The 19,283-nt window shown below is 37.6% G+C and overlaps 1 protein-coding gene across 1 annotated transcript in view; it reads right to left on the reverse strand.

The window, feature by feature from the left end:
• LOC122801691 (serine protease 23-like) overlaps positions 1–19,283 on the reverse strand; it is a 258,329-nt gene that overhangs the window by 133,365 nt on the left and 105,681 nt on the right. Inside the window, exon 2 of the mRNA XM_044071203.1 lies at positions 6,282–6,435. The gene's annotated coding sequence lies outside the window, so the exon portion shown is untranslated. The remainder of the gene's footprint in view (positions 1–6,281; positions 6,436–19,283) is intronic.

Consider the following 19,283-nt stretch of genomic DNA (forward strand, 5'->3'; position numbering starts at 1 on the left):
TGCCATGACTAGATAAGTAAACAGTTAAAGTAAGATATGCATAAAAGTAACAAAAATAGAAATGATACTCAAGTGAAGTTTCTATTTCTTTTATATGATGTGTGTCAACCTGTACCAGGCTTTAAAATATTTTACAGGCAAAAGACTGGCAAATCATTCTAATGTTTTGTACATAAAAAGTGGTGAGGAAGTTATTTTTAAGAGGTAGCATATGCTTTAAGAGCACTGTCAAAGCTCATTGATAATGAGCAAAAACAAACACTCGTGCAGAAAGTTAGCTGCACTAAGTTTTGTAAATGGAACTGCATATCTGTTGGAAATATTATAAGTTACAAATATTGCTGAACTGGATGCGTAGTCAGGCACTTGCAAGCTTCTTCTCTCTAGTAGACACATAGGTGCATCACAACCTCTTTGGTCAACCACTAACAAGTGTTTAAGCAACTGAGTCTAGCATAAGGTACCCTAAGATCTGGCAAACCGATAGCTATGGTGTAAAGGGCGTACTGACTTTTGCATCAGGGTATGGGTAACATCACTTCTTTAAAAAAAAAAGTTAAATTGTTGACTATTTGGTTTCTACATTTAATGGAATGGATTTCTGTGGAATGCATATAGATAATATAGATAACATACCTTATATATTCCTCACAATTTCATGTCACAAATGAATATGTAATGCACTGAAATAAAATGTACAGAAGATAAATGGAAAACTAAATTTTGTAATAGCAGTTATAATTAATATGATTTAAGTCTAGTAGCTTAGTGTGCCAGATTAAGGCTATGAGCTTTTAATGAGCTTCATTGTATATTTGGGTTTGATACCGGGTGTCTCCATTTGTATACTGTGTGATCTTGAACAAGGCAGTTAACCAAATAGTGTTCTCTTGTTACTCATGAACAAGAAATATTTATGCCTAGTAAATTTACATGGTTAGCAAAGTAAGTTCACTGATGCCCACTTGCAGCACCAGTATCTTTGACTGTAGCAGGAATCTTAATTAAATATAAGGAAATATGACATAACTAACGCATCATTATAACAGACCTGTAGACTTGCCATATTAAGTTCTCCACCAAGGTTACCACTCACACTTGCAGTGCAAATAACGGCTGCTACAGCTATACAATGTCTGTAAGTCATATGTGAATGCACATGGGGAAACTTGATGTTAGATGGAGTAAAGCAACAATTTCCTTGACTAATGAGTATAAAGCGTAATATTCTTGGACCAAGGTTACTGGAAATTTCTGAAACTTCCAGGGAATGAATAGCATTAGGACTTGAGTTTTCCAGTGAGATTTTGTTTTAAAATACATGACAAGCCATTCTTTGTGGTCACATCAATTAGGAAATTACTGATAGCAAAATAGATTCCATCCCAAAGTCTTAAGCATCAAACAGTATCAAATATAGACTTGTCCGCAGTATGACCTTCTGTGATAAGGAATCTGCAATGGCTGTATTGTGTAATAAACATTTCTATAAATACAGTTGCAGTATAATCCAGTATGTCTTCTAGAACCCCACTTGTTGTGGACGTGAAAAAAGTCAAAGATTGTGACATTTTAATGGTATAGTTAAGATGTTTACCCAGTTTTAGCTCCCACTCATTCTTAGATACTTAAAGTGAGAGAACATCTCAGAACACCTCAGTATCAAAGGTATCAGATAGCGCTCTTGACCTAGATCGCTAATGGTAAAGTGAATTGCCCTAAGCTTGGAGTGATACAGGAAAGTAGATTCACTGTGAACCAAATCTTAAAAGCAGGACAGTCTCTCATCACCTGTGTAGATATTTTATTTACATACCTCTCAGCTGTACAGATTTTCGCAGAATGTCCAGGTTTCTGCCTGATACTTTTGGTCCATTTTTCATAAAATTGTGGTTTTCTGGAAAGACCTTGGCAAATCTTTGAAGAATGAGGTCCAAAAATAATGACAGACATTTGAGTTTCAGACTTTATACCTTCAGAAAAATTCACGCTAATGCAAAACCTGCTATTCTATTAACTTTTTAAGTTTGTAAGAGCGATCATTTATAGTATAAACATGCAAGTAAGTAAATAAATAAACACCCAAAAAAAAAAAGAAGAAGAAAGAAGGGTAAGAATGGACAAAGTAGAGTACATGTGTGACTTCATACAACTTGTGCTGGAAATGATGGTCATCTGCCTTATTTTTTTTTCTTTTCTTTTCTTTACATTTGATTACTGTTGGGCACTGATCATGCATGACCAATTACAAGCCCGTCCTGGGTATTAATGAACACTAGAAGAGAGTACAATTACTAAGGCACAAACAGAAAATACAATATAAATGCAAGATAACCAGTGATAAAACAAGGCGTTTTACTACATTATGCATAAATTCACTAGGAGAGCACTGCATTTTATCAAAAAGATATGATATAATCAGAGGTGAAGCGTGTTGGATAGTTCACCAACAGAACAACATTAGGTAGAGTAAGCTCGGGAAAGCATGGCAGAGTCAAGTGTTAGTGGAGCAAGCTAAGTTTGTAAGGGGTTAGTAGGGGTTGGAGAATTATATACATATTTACAGGGTCTATATTATATTACCGCATGCTTACAAAAGCGAATGATAATTAATCGACCCCATGTAAGTGAAAGTTTACAATGTTGAAACCTCAGAACAGCGATTTTTTTCCAAGGGAAAAAAAATCGCTGTTCCAAAATAAAATAAATAAATAAATAAAAAGAAACTTTAAAACATTACATAATGTGGGGGGCTTTACCCTCCCTACTTAAATATACCAACTCCATGATCGTACTACAGTGCTGAAAATGGCAAAGTAATGAAAGCGGACAAGTGAATTCTTTCCTAGGGAAATAATTAGCTGAAAAGCCGCTTCGATATTTTGCCGTTTCATTCTTTTAGGCTTGATCAAGATGCATTCGACAAAATGTGTCTGCTATCACGTAATAGGAACCCTGTTTACAAGGTGTTTATTCTATTGTGTGTCAATGAGGGCTACAGAGGTGTCACTGTTAAGGCTAATGAGCAGATGCTGTAGGAGATTTTATTAGTTGCTTCAACAAAGTATTAGTTTAAGGGTGTGCACACTTATGTAAGAAGCTATTGTACATTTTTTATTTTTTTTATATTTTTTTCCCCTTACAGATTTGTTTGTTTTTCAATTGAATTTTACAGGTTATCGGTCACATTAATGGTGGGAAAAGGTATTGAAATGATTTATTGTGGTCTCATTTTTTTATATCACAAAAACTTGGCATTTTAACAGGGGTGTGTACACTTTTTATATCCACTGTAGGTAGATCTGTGAGAACATGTCTGTGTACCCAGGAGAGGCATCATACGTGTTAAGCCAGAGGACTGTTGCCACCAATGACCTTGGTGGTGCCAACAACTGGAGGTGGCAAGTTGGTTGGCTACAGGTTACAGTGATGTTGTTTCAGGAACAACCCACCTCACATACAGACTCGCCCATTCTTATAGACCATATTGATCTTTGGAGGTAGACTTGATGGAGTTTACAGTATGTTTTTTGATGGAGTTTACAGTATATTATTTGGAGGCACGAAAGGAGAAAACATTTACCATCACCAACCTCAATGTTCTCCCAGCCTCTACATCAGTGTTATTGTGCAGTTTGTCCATGCCATTCTGGAAGCCAAGGAATACACTCTAGCCTATCCTACAATGTTACTGATAGCAGCTGTGAGTGTATGCTTGGATCACTGACCTCCATATCTGCTGTTTAATTCTTCATATTGTAGCCATATCAGACACAGTCCTGACGTCTTGCTGGTACCACACTCCATTTGCATCTCTCCCCTATTGTGGGTATGTCTACCTCAGCAGAGGTGCACATGTCAAATGTTGTGTGGACTGTGGATACAGGTGAAACCTGTGAGGAACTCACAGGTACAGGATGCCTGTCCTGCACTGCTAGGGTTGTATGCATAGCATCTACCTCTACAAAGGTTTCTATAATGGTGGATGTGAGTGACCCTTCCCCCACCTCCACCTGTATTGTTTCAGAAATTGCACTGTGTCATTGGACCATGCCACTTGCATATTGCTGTCAGAAATAGCCACAGGTGCCCTGTTCTCATCAACCCTATGTTGTCCTGTTGTGCCTGACCCTCCACCATAACCTGTGAAATAATGAGTTCACATGGCACCATTGTCAGCCAACACACATATGCTTGTATAGCCCTCTGTGGCATGCATACTGACACATATGAATTTAGCACCATGGTGTACATCGACAGACAGACATTGTTATGCAAGTTGTTGCAGTTGCATAACAGGCATATGGAAGGAGAGATATGTAGGGAGACCTCGGTCAGTCATTCACCTTGAACAACCAGTGAAATATGTTGTACTGCACTCTAAAGGACATTACTAACCCACTACTGACATCGAGCTTGATGCATGCCTAGCTCCCATGTTTAAACCACCCTCGAATGTAAGAGGCCACACCCACTGACTGGAAAATGACAACAAAAACTCTTTGACCTCAGTGAGCTGCTTTTCTTTTTGTAGTCCACCCCTGTGGTGGAGGTGTCTATCCCAATGTCCCATGTGTTTTCTTTTGCATGGAATATCATATCATTAGCCCTTCAATGCAAGTGCTGTAGAGACCTATTATGACTGTCCATCTTATTCACACCCTGCACTAGTTCCTGCCAGACCTTGTCTCAGCAATATTTGTCTGCAGTACCTTTCCCAGGAGGTGCATGGCTTGTGTTCAGATGGCCTGCATTAGCACTTCATTCTGCAATGAACCTTTCAAGGCATTGGTCCCAATGGGTAAAAATCCCAGAACCTGTACACTTGTGTGAAAAACATTTCAGCCAGTGGGTGTGTGTGATATGTGGTGGGATGCAAATAACTATGGCCAGAGCTACCCCATCCATGCACTTGGTTGTCAGATGCACTTAGTGCTTTGCACAGACTGCCTTCCCCCCAGCATATGTTCCATAGCCATATCTTTGGGTGCAGCTGGGTGAGTTGTGTAAGAGTCAGGCCATGGCCATCAAGCCTCCAGAGCCATATAATTAACCACTGGGTAACTGATGCCTGAAATTGTTGCCCTCTGGGTCAGCTGGTCAGACAACCATGCCAGGAACCCCCTTCCCGTCCTTATGTGCACTCTCCCTTATGTGTTTTCTCCCATTCTTGCTCATCATTGTTTAACCATGCCCATCACCATTTGTCCCTCCACTGTCCTCCTCATCTTTTGTGTATACACTGACCCTGCCTGTTTCTGCATTCTGTGCTTATCCATCTGCTTCTGCTACCTGCCCTTCTCTCATCCTCATCCATCTCTCATTGCATTTCCCACTTACCCTTATTTTGCAAAATATACAAAAGGGACTCTTTTCCCACAAAAAATATCTTTCCTTCTCCCCAGCTTTTTATACCTTATTGTTACCCTTCTTGTGTTTACCTCTGCTTGTTATTCCACCCCAATTCATTCCCAGTTATATGCTGAACAGGATTGCCACTGTGCTATGCACACCCAATAGATGATCTGGCTGTGCAATAGCTGCAGCCATATGCTGGGGCATTGCGTGCATTGGCTAGGTTATGCTAGCTTGTTTTAGCTATGAAATCCATCACATTGGCCACACATGCTTTTTAAGGCTGTTCATGGTATACTGCAGCCTAGCATTGTCTGTTGCATTATTGCTGCACCTGTCTTTCTGTATGCAGTCTTTTATTGATTACAGAACAAAAAACAAGGACCAAGTGTTAAACTCTGTTGGTAAACTTGAACCACTCAAAGCACCGCAGCAACAAGAGAATGACCATCAATACCACATACAGTACATGCCTTTTAGTTGACTGGTTAAGCACTTTCATCTTTAGAACACAGATTTCATCAGAATCAATGTAATTAAACACATTCTTCATTTAAATAACTCAAAATGGGTAACATGACTCTTCTCCATAAAGAACAGCAACCTTTTACAAATCCTTACCTATTTAAAAACATCTATTCAATTAATTTAAAATGTATTCTTCCCTTAAGTGCATTCCAAACCTAAAATACAATCAAGTTATTTAAATTACCTCAATAAATAACCATGTAAAATGTTCATGAGCTTTTACTAATTATGCAGGCACCATCCACTGCCTACTATGTTTGTTGAACTCTACACTATTTTGTGCAGTGACCATCTAAAGGATTAGTGTTGCACGGCCACACAAAAATTGTATATGAATCCGAGACCTAATTTCTCTCACTTTCTGTTTCAGACTTGGCACTTGAACCATTTATACTTACTTTTGGGGAGGAGGTCAAAACTGCAGTTCCCTGAGGTGGCCGCTGAAAAGTTGTTGCTATCTGTCAAATCCAAGTCTGGGTAGGTTCCTGGCTCCAGAATGACTGCAACAAGCTCAAAGGTTCTTACATCCCATTTATAGCCTTAGAAAAGAATCTGAAAATGCAAAACAGAATTAAGTGAGGATTAAGTTATTAAAAAAAAAATCATGTAGAAATGTTTAGTTCAGTTTGCAAACCTTAGCTAGTGTAAAAAATTATCAATTTTTTTAAAGATTTATAAATTCTGTGATTTCCTTTTTAATCCAGTGCAGGCTTCTTGAGGAGATGGAACCTATCCTAACATGCAGTTGCACAATGCAATGAATCTAATCCTGGGCTGATAGCTATCCTATAGTGAATGCAATCCTGTGCTGATAGCTATCCTATAGTGAATGCAATCCTGGGCTGATCGCTATCCTATAGTGAATGCAATCATGGGCTGATAGCTATACTAGTCTATGAACATATGTCGCATGGTATGCACACTTACAGGCAACTTAGAGACTTGCCATTTCACCTATTGCATGTATTTGGGATGTGGAAAGAAATGAGAGCACTTGCCTCACACAGACATAGGATAGAAGTGCAAACTGCACACAGAACGCACCCCAGCCTAGAATCAAACTATAAAGGAAGGATTTAAAAAAAATCAATATACTTCCAAAATTCAGTTATTTGCTCATGCTGTACTGTTAACAATAGGGAATATTAATTCTGCATTAATAAATATAAAGAAATCATTAAAATAGTTTAAATTGATGTCAGGTATAAAGTTCAGTCATAATATATCTAATACCTTATTAATTAATAAAGAGTTAAATTGTTTTATGGAAATTAACAGCAAACTTAAATTGGAAAATAAAGAGATTAAGTATGTAGGAGTTACTCTTACATGGAATTGTAAATAAAATGGCAACAACAAATTATAAAATATCTGACAATATTAAAAGAATAATAAATAAATGGAATGTCATTATCTTCTATGGAAGATGGACTGATTTTAATTAGAATGGCTGTTTTACCCAGAATGCAAAACAGTATACAGGCAACCAGTTTTGCTCCTTCAAAGAACACAATAAACAATGTAACAATGTTTGAAGCTGCTATGACACCTCGGGTAACACAGAATAGCTTTGGGCATTAGCCAACAAACACAGCTTTAGGAGCGTGGAAATATGGTGGACTGGGACTTCCTAACCTAGAAACTTATGCTAGATTATGGTTAAATACTAATTATTCAGCCAACTGGAAAAACTGCAGGAAACAATTTGCTGAAGTAAAGAAAGATACCACTATGCAACATATACAGATCCTGAATAATAACACAAAGTGCCTATTAAAGATTTTTTCTTTTTAAAAAACATAGATAATATAACAGATCCTACTTGACATAAGCAGCATATTAAAATATTTGGAAATAGGCCTTAACCAAAGTAAATCAAATCTATAAACAGACATACACCAGAGACCAGATTCCAAAAGACTTACTCTCAGTGTAAGTGACTTTATACTGGTGTAAACTACTTACACTGAGAGCAAGTCTTTTGGAATGTGGGCTGCTGTCGCAGTTGTGTCTCATAAAGACATGCCTACTATTAAGATTAAAATGAAAAAAATTACCACAAAATATAATTACTGTATAAAATTGAGCTGGTTAATATAGAAATATTAATCTGTGTTTTATGATCACTTTATGGCTGTTTAATGAATTTTAGATATATCTATAGTAACAACTGATGTAGATACTTGTCTAAACAGGTATTTATTTTGTTATTGTAATGTGTTTGTTCTTGTACATAAAAACGTTAATACAAATATTTAAAAAAGACAAAATTAATAAAAAACAGATATGAACATCATAAGGTAGCAGACAGTGAATATTAACTTGTCTCAGCTGTGCACCAATCACCAGTCTCACATGCTGGCCTGCTTTGAGTAGTTTGAAGCTGGAGAGAGACAGCACATCATAACATAAGAAAAAGAAACTCCAGTCAGCTAGAATGGAAACATGTACTGTTTTTTGTTGATGGATCCATGCATCTCAGACTAGATTACTGAATCACTGCAGGACTCCTTAGTAAACCATAGCAGGGGTTATCCTTAACTTGCCAGATTGCCTATAATAACGGTTAGGTGTCTAAGTGTGACTCATATGTGTTTGCATTCTTTCTCATATGCAGTTATTTTTTTATCTGACTATTTTAAAACCTTATTTGCTTTACATTATATATATATATATATATATATATATATATATATATAGGTTCATAGGTAGGTACTAGGCTATTGGCCCAAGGGCCTACGTAAGCTTAGCCAACAAGGTTCCCTGGCTTACTCCACCCAAGAAAGTTATTTTCCTGTGCCACTGTTGAGCAGAGACACAGAAGTGATCTCTGGGGTGTATTTCCTATTTCCCATCCACTCATCAAGATTTTTCTTGAAGAGTGCTAATGAAGAACTTATATATATATATATATATATATATATATATATTTTTTTTTTTTTATACTTATATTTATTTCTGCCTTACAGCACCAGGGTCTTAGGGTCAGTCCTGTTCTTTGGTCACTGTCTATGTGGTATTTTTCATGTTCTCCCCGTGTCTGCATTGATTTTTGTCCAGGTACACTTGATACCTTCTCTTCCTAAAAACATGCCAGTTTATTGGATATTGTAAAGTTCCTACAAACATTGATTTACCCTTGCCCTGTTGGCCTGAAAAGGATCTATGATGTTTAATTCACTTACCAAGTTAGCAAATGAATGAATTAGAAAAATTCTGTTATTCTTTGTATGTATCATTTGTGTTTAATTAAGTGGGTCTAACTAAAATAACATTCTGCTTGGATTTTACTGACTAGAGTCCTAGGTCTGTGCCTGGAAAGATTACTCCCATCTTGTTAATTATTTGTTTCTTAATCGTTTATGACTGTTAGATGTAGATATTAGTTAAAGTTGCTAGATGTTCACTTTGTGTTGCTGTATCTGCTCACAGATAAATCTTCGTGTTGTTGTTGCTGTTTTACTCTTATCAGCTCCTGACCTCCGTTATTCCATTTTTTGCTTAATTGCCCCGTGTTACTCGTACTGCCTTTTCCATAGTATGGATGTGGCAGTCTGCTTCCCAAACTGCGTGGCATTTAATGCACCAAGTACCTGCTGTTGTCTCCTGAGAAGTCAGCACTACTCTCATTCTTTACCTTGTTTGTGTTACCATCTACTAGTGGTGACTCTGTCTGCCTCTAGTTTTAAGGTATTTATCATTATCACCCTTTGCCTACTTGGTGCATACATCACTCATTGTATGCAGTTATGCTTTTTATTATGACACATGTTTGGATTACGTTCTGCTCTGGCTTATTCCTTACGTGTTGTATGTAGTTGGATTCTGACTGTTATTCATGCTATTTTGTGTTAGCAGTTTGCTTATTGTGCATCTTCTCCAGATTATTATTTACTTATTTATCGACATTTGATTATTGGGAGAGTCCAACTGGGTAGGAGCCCATTTTCATTGGAGGCATCGGGAGAAAAGCTCCAGAGTATTGCAAAATAATTTTAAGAATAATAATTTTTCAGTCTTTAAAGATAATACAAAAACAAATACAGTGTAAATAATTATACCAAATTAGACATAATATGAAAACATTGGTTAAGAATAGATACAGGTTATATGACAATGATTTAATAGAGAAATTTTAGCCAGTTTATAGAGAAATTAAAGGTAAGTTAGTATAATGCAAACAGGAATTGCAATGGGAACTGACAGAAGAGCAGGCTTATGGTGTATTTAGCAAGAAAGCCAGTGGGAAGAAAAAGATAGAAATAAGGAAGTGAATGAAATGAGATTTCTGTTTATTTCTTTATAGGCTATAATCATGTGTACATTTCTGTCCATTTACCTAGCTAACAGTTGATTAAACAGATAATGTACTTTGTTTTACTCACTGTTTAGCTGTTAGTATTTACATTGTTTAGCAGTGCAATGATTTTGTTTTGTCTGCATTTGTTTAGCTACTAATGGATTAATCCAGTGCTACAACTGCTTAATTTCATTTGTATTTAAGTACCACATTTTTTAGTACTGTATTATATACACAAATGCTTAGAAAGACAAATTTTCCCTTTATAGCTGCTAGGGAACCCTCCTAAGTGTCTTTTTTTCTTGGCAGTCAATGCAGATGCTTACTGCTGCCCAGAGAGGAACAACATCAACTCCTAAACCTCCCAACAGATTAGCTGATTTTATTAGTCCTACAGCAGAACCTGGTCCATCTTGCCCACCCCCTATTTATTACAGAATACACCATTTTCCAGCTACCTTGATTGACATGGGCATCTTGAGACAATGCAACAATTGCCTCATGTTTACTGACAACCTATTACTCCTAAATTATACAAATACAATATGTGAGAGATGTATCTCTACTATGAATCTGGAATCAATGCTCTCTCTGCCATCTAAGAACAACCCAGATATCAAACAGGTTGTCAGCACACACACACTTCACCTCTTCCACAAATCAGGTGCACACAACACATAAACCCACATATATGGAGGTACTCACTAGAAGATTACCAAAAGAGGAGAGACCTCACAAGTGCAAATCTGTACACAATACAGTCCCAACAGAATCCACTACACATAAAAACAAACATATCAGTGTCTCACCCAATAAGCCCCTAAGGCAAAACACCTCAAAACCAATTGTCTTGGTCATAGGCAACTCCATAGTGAGGCACACTGATGTCCCCCTCACCAGGCTAGATAAGGAGAAAGTCATCTTCAGCTGCCAGGATCCACCAGATCACGCACACAGTTAAGTCCCTCAACAACAAGCACTGGACTATATAAAAAGATGATATCTCAATACAAACAAAAAGCCTCTGTTGTCAGTCCAGGCAAATCCAATATTTGTTAGCCTGGGATGATATGATCGACAGACCACACTGCTTTGCCAGAGCTGCTCTTCACCTCTCACCTCTTCGCTTTTGGTTACTGGCAAAGGTACTTGCCTCCCCCATGGTGCCTTTTTCTAGGCAATGTCATAAGAAAAAAATTTATGATGTAAAAATATCCTCTAGAGACAAACTCAAGGTTATGCTGATTAATACTAGGATTCCAATGTCTGTTTAGTCACAGAGATGTTGATCAAGGCTGCAGAGAGGACCCCAGCCATGCAAGGCTACAATACCTTCCACACATTCAGACTGTGAAAGAACTAAAGGAGGAGGTGTATCCATCTTCATTAAAGATAACTACACCTCAAGACTGGTTAAAAAGCATGACTCCCTAGAGTTACTCCAACTAACTGTCTGAAAGTCCCCCCTCCACATCATTGTTAGCTATAGGTCTCCTACCATGAACCATGAAAACCACACTGCCTACCTGGACCTGCTTGAGTCACTCACAATACAGCCAAATACCCCGGTCATGGGTGACTAACTATCCTTCCATCGATTGGGAAACATATATGAGCACAAACACACTTCCCTAAGGTTCCTGGACTTTGTTAACACAAATGCTTTAGAATAGATAGTCTGCACCCCCACAAGGGGCTCTAATGTCCTTGACCTAGTACTCGCCAACACAGGGGATCGCTGCACCACCCAATGTTTGGGACCCTTCCTGTTAAAGTCCAATCATACATCAGTCTCGTTTGAAATAATGATCATACCTGACCACCCCCCAGGATCAAAAAGGTTGAAAAATTTCTCCAAAGTAAACTATAGATTCCTAAGTGATGGTATCAGTAGTTTCAAACCCCTTGCCACCACTACAGCAATGACTCCTATACTGAAGTTTTCACAAATGCCCTGTATAAACACCTATATAAATGCATAGACTCAGCTGTACTGGAACAGATCAAAATAAGGTCCTCATGAAAAAAAAGCCACCCTGATGGACATCTAGCATAAATAATAAAAGAAAAAACTGCTGTCACAGAATAACAGGAAACTGTCTAAGCAGGAGAAGAACACCCTTCACAACTTGAACAAGCAAATCAGACATCTTGTAAAGTCCTCTAAAGCTAATTATGAAACTAAATTAACATCCCTAGCTAAAGATAATCACAAAGCATTCTTTAGCTACATCTAAAATCTAAAAGGGAAGGCTCAGCTTTATGCCAAATTAGTAGTGGACGGTACCACTCATACTGAACCTGAGAACATCACCAACCTGCTAGTAGACAGGTTTGTTGAAAACTTCGCCCACCAATCATACCCCAAAGCAGTCCTCCACCTAGTATCTCCAAACAGCAGGTCATAACTGCACTCTCCAAGGCCAAAAACATGGCCTCTGTGGGACTGGATAACATCCTGGGCTGCTTACTAAATGGTCTAAAACAGGATTTAGTGGAACCATTGGGCACTCTATTCAACCACAGTTTAAGTCCTGGCTTTGTATCAGTGGAGTGGAAAATAGCAACTGTAATCTCCTTGCACAAAGGGGGTCCCTCAACTGACCCTGGGAACTATAGACCCATAAGCCTAACCAGACTTATCTGTAAGGCCATGGAGAGAATCATCATTGACCTCATCAACAAGGATATAGGAGACCTTCAAACTCTTGACATGACCAAGTTTGGCTTCATTAAGGGTGGAACAAGCCTGTTAAACCTGATGGATTTCTTTGAGAGTGTCACCAAAGCCCTAGATGAAGGCAAAACAGTACATACTGCCTACCTCAATTTGGCCAAGGCTTTTTGACACAATCCCCCACTCAGGCATCATTGATAAACTCACTCAGCTGGGTATTAACCAATACACCATTAGATGGGTAGCCAACTAGCTCACCAACAGAACTCATACAGTCAAAGTTGAGGATTCCACCTCTACCAGCAGACTTGTTACCAGTGGTGTTCGACAAGGTTCTGTGTTGGGCACCTACTATTTGGAATCTATTTCTCAGAAATCCAGATGAAAATAGATGGCCTGTGGCTTACCAAATTTGCTGATGACTGCAAACTGAGTGCAATCATTGAATCCCCCAAAGATGTTAACATTCTACAAAATGGGCTTACACAGATAAATGACTGGTGCCAGAGCCAATAATATATACTCAACTCAAAAAAAATACATTATCATCTCCTTCAGCAAAGGAGAAGTCCATGCAGATTACAATAGTAATAATACCTCCCTAAGTTCAAACCCAATGGTGAGAGATTTGGGAATGCAGATTGATAGCAACTTTAACTTTGATCACCGTGTGTCTACAGTGGTAAGGAAGGCCTTCTATGTTACACCTCTTATAAATAAGGGCATAGCATCTAAAGTTAAGGAGGTTATAACTCCCCTGTTCTCATCCCTCATCATACCAATTATAGAGTCCAATGCTCCATTCTGTATGTACCATACCATACACCTGCAGCACCTGGAGAGACCTCAGACGTTTCTCACCAAGAAAATTCAGGGCCTTCAACACATGACCTACATGGACAGACTGAAGGCCCTGTATCATATAGATTGCTTAGAGGCAAATTGTGCCTGGCCTACAGAGCAGTCTCAAACCCTGTCTTAATGGAAATGCTGCATATCCACAAATCAAATGGGACAAGAGTCCCTTGCTCTAGGGACATTAAGATAACCTACGAGATTAACAGGACATGTTGGAGAGACAGATATGACTCCCAGAGGTTGCCAGTCCTCTGGAACAAACTCCCAATTCATGTAAAACAGAGCTCCTCAATGACCCTATTTAAGCATAACTTGGACAAATGGATGTGGGGTTTCACCAGTGTCCCAGCCTGTGCTGATCTTTGACTCACAATTGGTTGTTGTTGTGTCTTCTTTTTTCCCAGTCAGTTTGGGTTGCCAGCGAACTGACTCCGTGATGATTAGTTGATTTTTTTATGCCGACAGTTACCAGCCTGATGCACAAACCTTCAACGGAAATGCGCCATTTCATGCATGTCTCCATGCAGAATCAACCGACAGCGCCTTACTGTGAGGGTGGTATAACTGGTGCTGATCTTAAATTCAAACCTTATTAAAATATATATAAACTTATTTCATTTGGAAATCTGGAAAGTATGTTCTTCTATTTGTGCTTACATGAAAATAATACATGTGTCATGTCATCAATTTATGGTGCCATTCTGAGTGTGGTAAAACAATAATTTAATTTGTTGTAGAAATAACACAAATGAAGGAAAAAGGCAAACTGATCCACTCCCAAGTATTTATTTAGCACTTTCGTTTATAAAATACAAACTTCCTCAGAATAAAAGCTTAAAAAACTTGAACCATAGTGGTCAACTCATTTATATATGCACTAAAAATCATGTGATAAAACTTGCCTCAGTTGGAAACCAGCATTTAAAGATACATTACAGCTGCAGTTTGTAACACATGTATTTTCCTATACATTCATTGCATACTTTCACACTGCCAAACTATACAAACATATATTCACATGAAATATTGCTAAAATAACTAAGATACCTCAACTAGATAAATTCTTGCATATGTAAATAAATGCATATGTGAATCTGGCTGTTTTGCTACCTATAACATGTATTATTATACAAAAAACGCTGACTTTAACACAGTGTATGCCCCATAAACAAAGTTGTAACTAGACAGCAAAGCTGGCTTTCAGTCTCAAAATAGGACTGATAGAAACCATACCATTTAGTCCTGGATAACTTGTTGCATTGGTTCGCATGTTGGAAAGCTATGCACAGAACTGCTATTATTTTAATATTCTTCAGTGTTTTATTGTTTGTTGTAATGTTTTGAGGTAGCAGAATATCCACAAAGGAACATGGTTGCTATATTTGAAGTTTAAATATAAAATAAAACCCATTTTTTACAAAAAAGCTCAATCAAAGATTATCTGGAGAAGTTATGTAATATTTGTTTTTATAGACTGATAGGATCAGGTCATTGTAAAAATAGTAATATCGTATCTTTACTAAAAATCCATACACATATCATTTTGTAGTTTACTTTAGATCTGGATAAAAATTATTTTGGAGAAACTGTTTATTTACTATCCTGAGCTACCCCCTTTAATGAGCTTCATTTATTACAACTCCAAATGTTCGTCAAGATCTTTCCTTTCTTCAACTTTTAATCTATGCCTCCCTTTCAAATCGCTGTAGAGATCAAATTTTGTTTAGTGTCAAGACAGAAAAATGTTATTGTGTTTTTCTTTCACTAAAGAAATAACAGTACTTTCGAAGGCAATGTTATTCTTCATGTAATACATTTATTTAGGTTATTATAAGTAGATTAAAATAAATGTATCTTTTATTTCAGGCCCGCATAAATTGTTGGCCTCTGTTGACTTGTTTTTAATTTCTGGTAGTAATCTTTCACTTTGAGAAGAACACTTAGCTTTCTGTTAGAGATATTTTCCGTTTTCCTTCTTGATGGTCTGCATTTGATATCTTTTGAGTTGACAGAAGCTGTTCAACTGGAAGGGTTATAAAAACTTGTTTTCTATATTTTCTTCTATTATTTATTTAATTTTTAAGTGAGGCATAATAAGTCAGAAGTTACTTAGATCTTGGCCTGTGATTCTTTTGTATAGGAATATTGCTGGCTTGGAGTCATAATTAGTTTTACACTTGCGTTAAGCAGACTGCCCACCTTGGTGATTGGTTTCTTAGATAAACACGGGGACAACTGAAGAGTTTTGATTTCTTTAGAATATCCATAGCTGCCTGTTGGTGGACAATACCTGGTGTCCTTAATTTTGACAGTAGACAGTTAACTGATTTGGACTGGTATTTTTATGTATGTATGTATGTTATCACTTTATATCTCACACCTCTGTATAGCAATTATTTTTATACACTTGATATAAACAATAGAAGTAAGAAGCAAAACACTGAAGACTATAACAAGATAACTCTTTGAAATATCAGGACTCAGAATGCAGAGTCCCATAATATGGATAGCAAATGGCCAAATGATGTGGACTTACATCTACTACATTTGAAATTGCCATTTCTTGGAATATTCTTTTTTATGTGAGGTACGTTAATCATGGAGCTGTTAAATATATTTGCTCTTCTTCTGCAATTTTGGTCTTTTTTTGGGGGGGGGGATTGATACTCAGCATTATGAGTCCTAACACTTCAATAGGGAGCCTTATAACAATATCCTTACATAGGTAACAGTAAGAGTAAGTCTAGACAGTCTAGAAAGGTAGGAAGAAAAAGTCCCATATGACTTCTACAAGCAAGTGGAGAATAATAAAGAGTCATATAAAAAAGCAGTTAAGGGGTCATGTTTAGAGCAGATAGGGGTAGTACATTGCACGGCTTGTAGAGAAGCTCGCTTGTTGTAGAGGAAGCAGTAAAGCTACAGCTGCATGTTTAGGAGCAGAAACCTCTCATTTCTTTGTTTAGCTATCCAGGAATAAGAGACTCTCCCTCCTGCCTAGGTATTAAAAGGATCACTGCCAATGAGTTGGTGTTGACTAGAAGGAGGCACAGTTAAATACTAATGGAGGTCTACAGTAGTGATGGAGATGAAACAGGGATTCACAAATTTTTTGCTGTCTTGGCATGAATGGGTACCTCTAGGGAGGCTCAAAACATGTCAAGCAATCTTTCACACTAGAGAGTGATTAACAATACCAGGAACTGCACAGAATAAAGGAACAGCTCTTGCTGGTGGGCTGAATTATTATGGGAGTAAATCTGGGGAGAGAGAGAGAGAGAAATGAAATAGTTGGGTAAATAGCCTGTATGATTCCAAAGTGTGGAGGTATACAAACTCAACATTATTACAGAATCAGTTGTACATGTTATAAAAATGGATGACATTTCTCCATGCAGAGGCAAATTATGGGTCAGGGAATGGAATCAGAGAAGTGCAAGAGGAGTTTGAGGAAATAATTGGGGGAAAGCTGAGACAAGTAACACACTTTTATATTTTCTGAAGTGCCTTCTTTTTATTGTATCAGTGAGCACACGTATGTACATACATATTGAACAGCACAAGGAGTAATTGGATACTGCAGTATGCCTAATTAAAAAATCATAAACTCTCTTAGCCATGGTGGCATCTAAAGCTATTTTTAAAAGGATACAGACCTAAAGTCAGAATACCACTTTCTGTTAACTTGCTTCTTTCTGTTGTTACTGCATTACATGCCATTATTTGAATCAACTTTGATTAGTTACTTTTGTCTTTTATTTTCAACCTAGTTCTGAGTTTCTGAAGGTCTTTCAGTGCCTAGTAATTAAAAAAAAGAAAAAAGAAAAAAAAGAGTAATTAAGAAATCCTGTAGACACTTCTGAGCTGGCTGCTATTTTTGAAATAAGTTAATGAGAATAGTTTCATACAAGACAAGCTGAGTATATTACTATTGGTTTGTTTGTGTCTTTCGGCTTTTCCCGGTTAGGGGTCGCCACAGCGGAACTCCGGTCCGCTAAGGATTGGTAGTTGATTTTTACGTGCCGAGTTACCAGCCCTGACGCACAACCTTCAATGAAGGTACGCCCATTCATGCATGTCTCCACGCAGAAGACGCTCTAGCTGAGAATCGAACCGGACAGCGTCTTACTGTGAGGCGACAACGCTACAGCAGCACCACCACCGCGGGTAGTATATTACTATTGGTCATGAAAACAAATTGCTGAGACACATTTAATAAAAAAAAATAATTGCACTTATCTTTTATTTAAATGCTTATTCCTCATAGCACTAAACCAATTAATAAAGGAAAACAGATTCCTTTTCTGCTTGGTTAAACCCCCCCCCCCAAAAAAAAAACACCAAACAAACCAAAAAAAACAACCACTAACTTGCACTTTGCCTTCTTGTACCACTTTAATCATGGGTAGTAACCCTTACCCAAATCCACACATGTGCCAAACCCCTACACATTAAGGTTATAAAACCCTCTCCCTAATGGTAACAGTAAACACACACACACACACACACACACACACACACACACACACACACACACACACACACACACACACACACACACACACACACAAAACCTGAATGCTGACGTTCATTACAAATGAAAGTTGTGGCATTACTACCCAGCATTCAACATTACACACTTCAAATTTTCAAAGCATTTATCAAAGCATGCATTCAACTAATTCTGATACAGAAAAATCCTTCAATCAATGGAAAGTTTGGCCAAATGTACAAACCCAATACTTCTCACCCAAGTTTTGAAGACAGGAATCATATTTCCTTAATTTCTATTGAATACAAAATGCAGAAACATACTAATTTCTTTTCATACAGGACTACACATTTTGTCCACATGCAAATCAACCTTTGGCTTATTATCTAGTAAAATACCCAGATCACACTTGCTGACATATCTGAAAACCACACCATTTCACAAGTAGGTCGGCCCCATCCCTGCTTTATTATCCAACATCATACATGCTGACTTTGTTACAGTTACCATCCCCCTCCCAAAAACAGATATCACCGGACCACTAATACAGGTCATGTACTACTAGTTGGATTTTATAAGATGCCGAGTCTAGGATACCTCAGTCCAACATTATATTACTCAGATACGCTGTATAACTGATACCTTATTACCTAACAAGATGTCAATTATATCTCTTGAACAAAAGGTGCCCCAGAAGAGAACCCCCTTGCTATACGCTACTGTAACTACTCCATAAAGATTTTATACTACCTGTCATTAAACTAGCTCTGTATGCAGATTATAAGGTGCTGATTGAGTCCTGTGTAGTACAATGTCTTTAAATAGTTTAGTATGTCAGGCAACATGAAATGCCTTGCTACAACCAATGTACACTACATACATCTGGGTTTCATGACTGAACACAAAGAACACATCATGCATGCCATTAGTGACTGGATAACTTACTATATTACATCATAGGTAAAATGGCTTCCTATCCATGAAAGGTACATATCTATAGAAACTCTTGAGTAATGTTGCCACCTCACCACTCGCCTCTAAACTAACATCCTCTACCTCCAGCTATGCTCTCTTTT

The sequence above is a fragment of the Protopterus annectens genome, chromosome 5.part0, assembly GCF_019279795.1.
Source record: "Protopterus annectens isolate FY-2018-M chromosome 5.part0, PAN1.0, whole genome shotgun sequence".
NCBI lineage: Eukaryota > Metazoa > Chordata > Ceratodontiformes > Protopteridae > Protopterus > Protopterus annectens.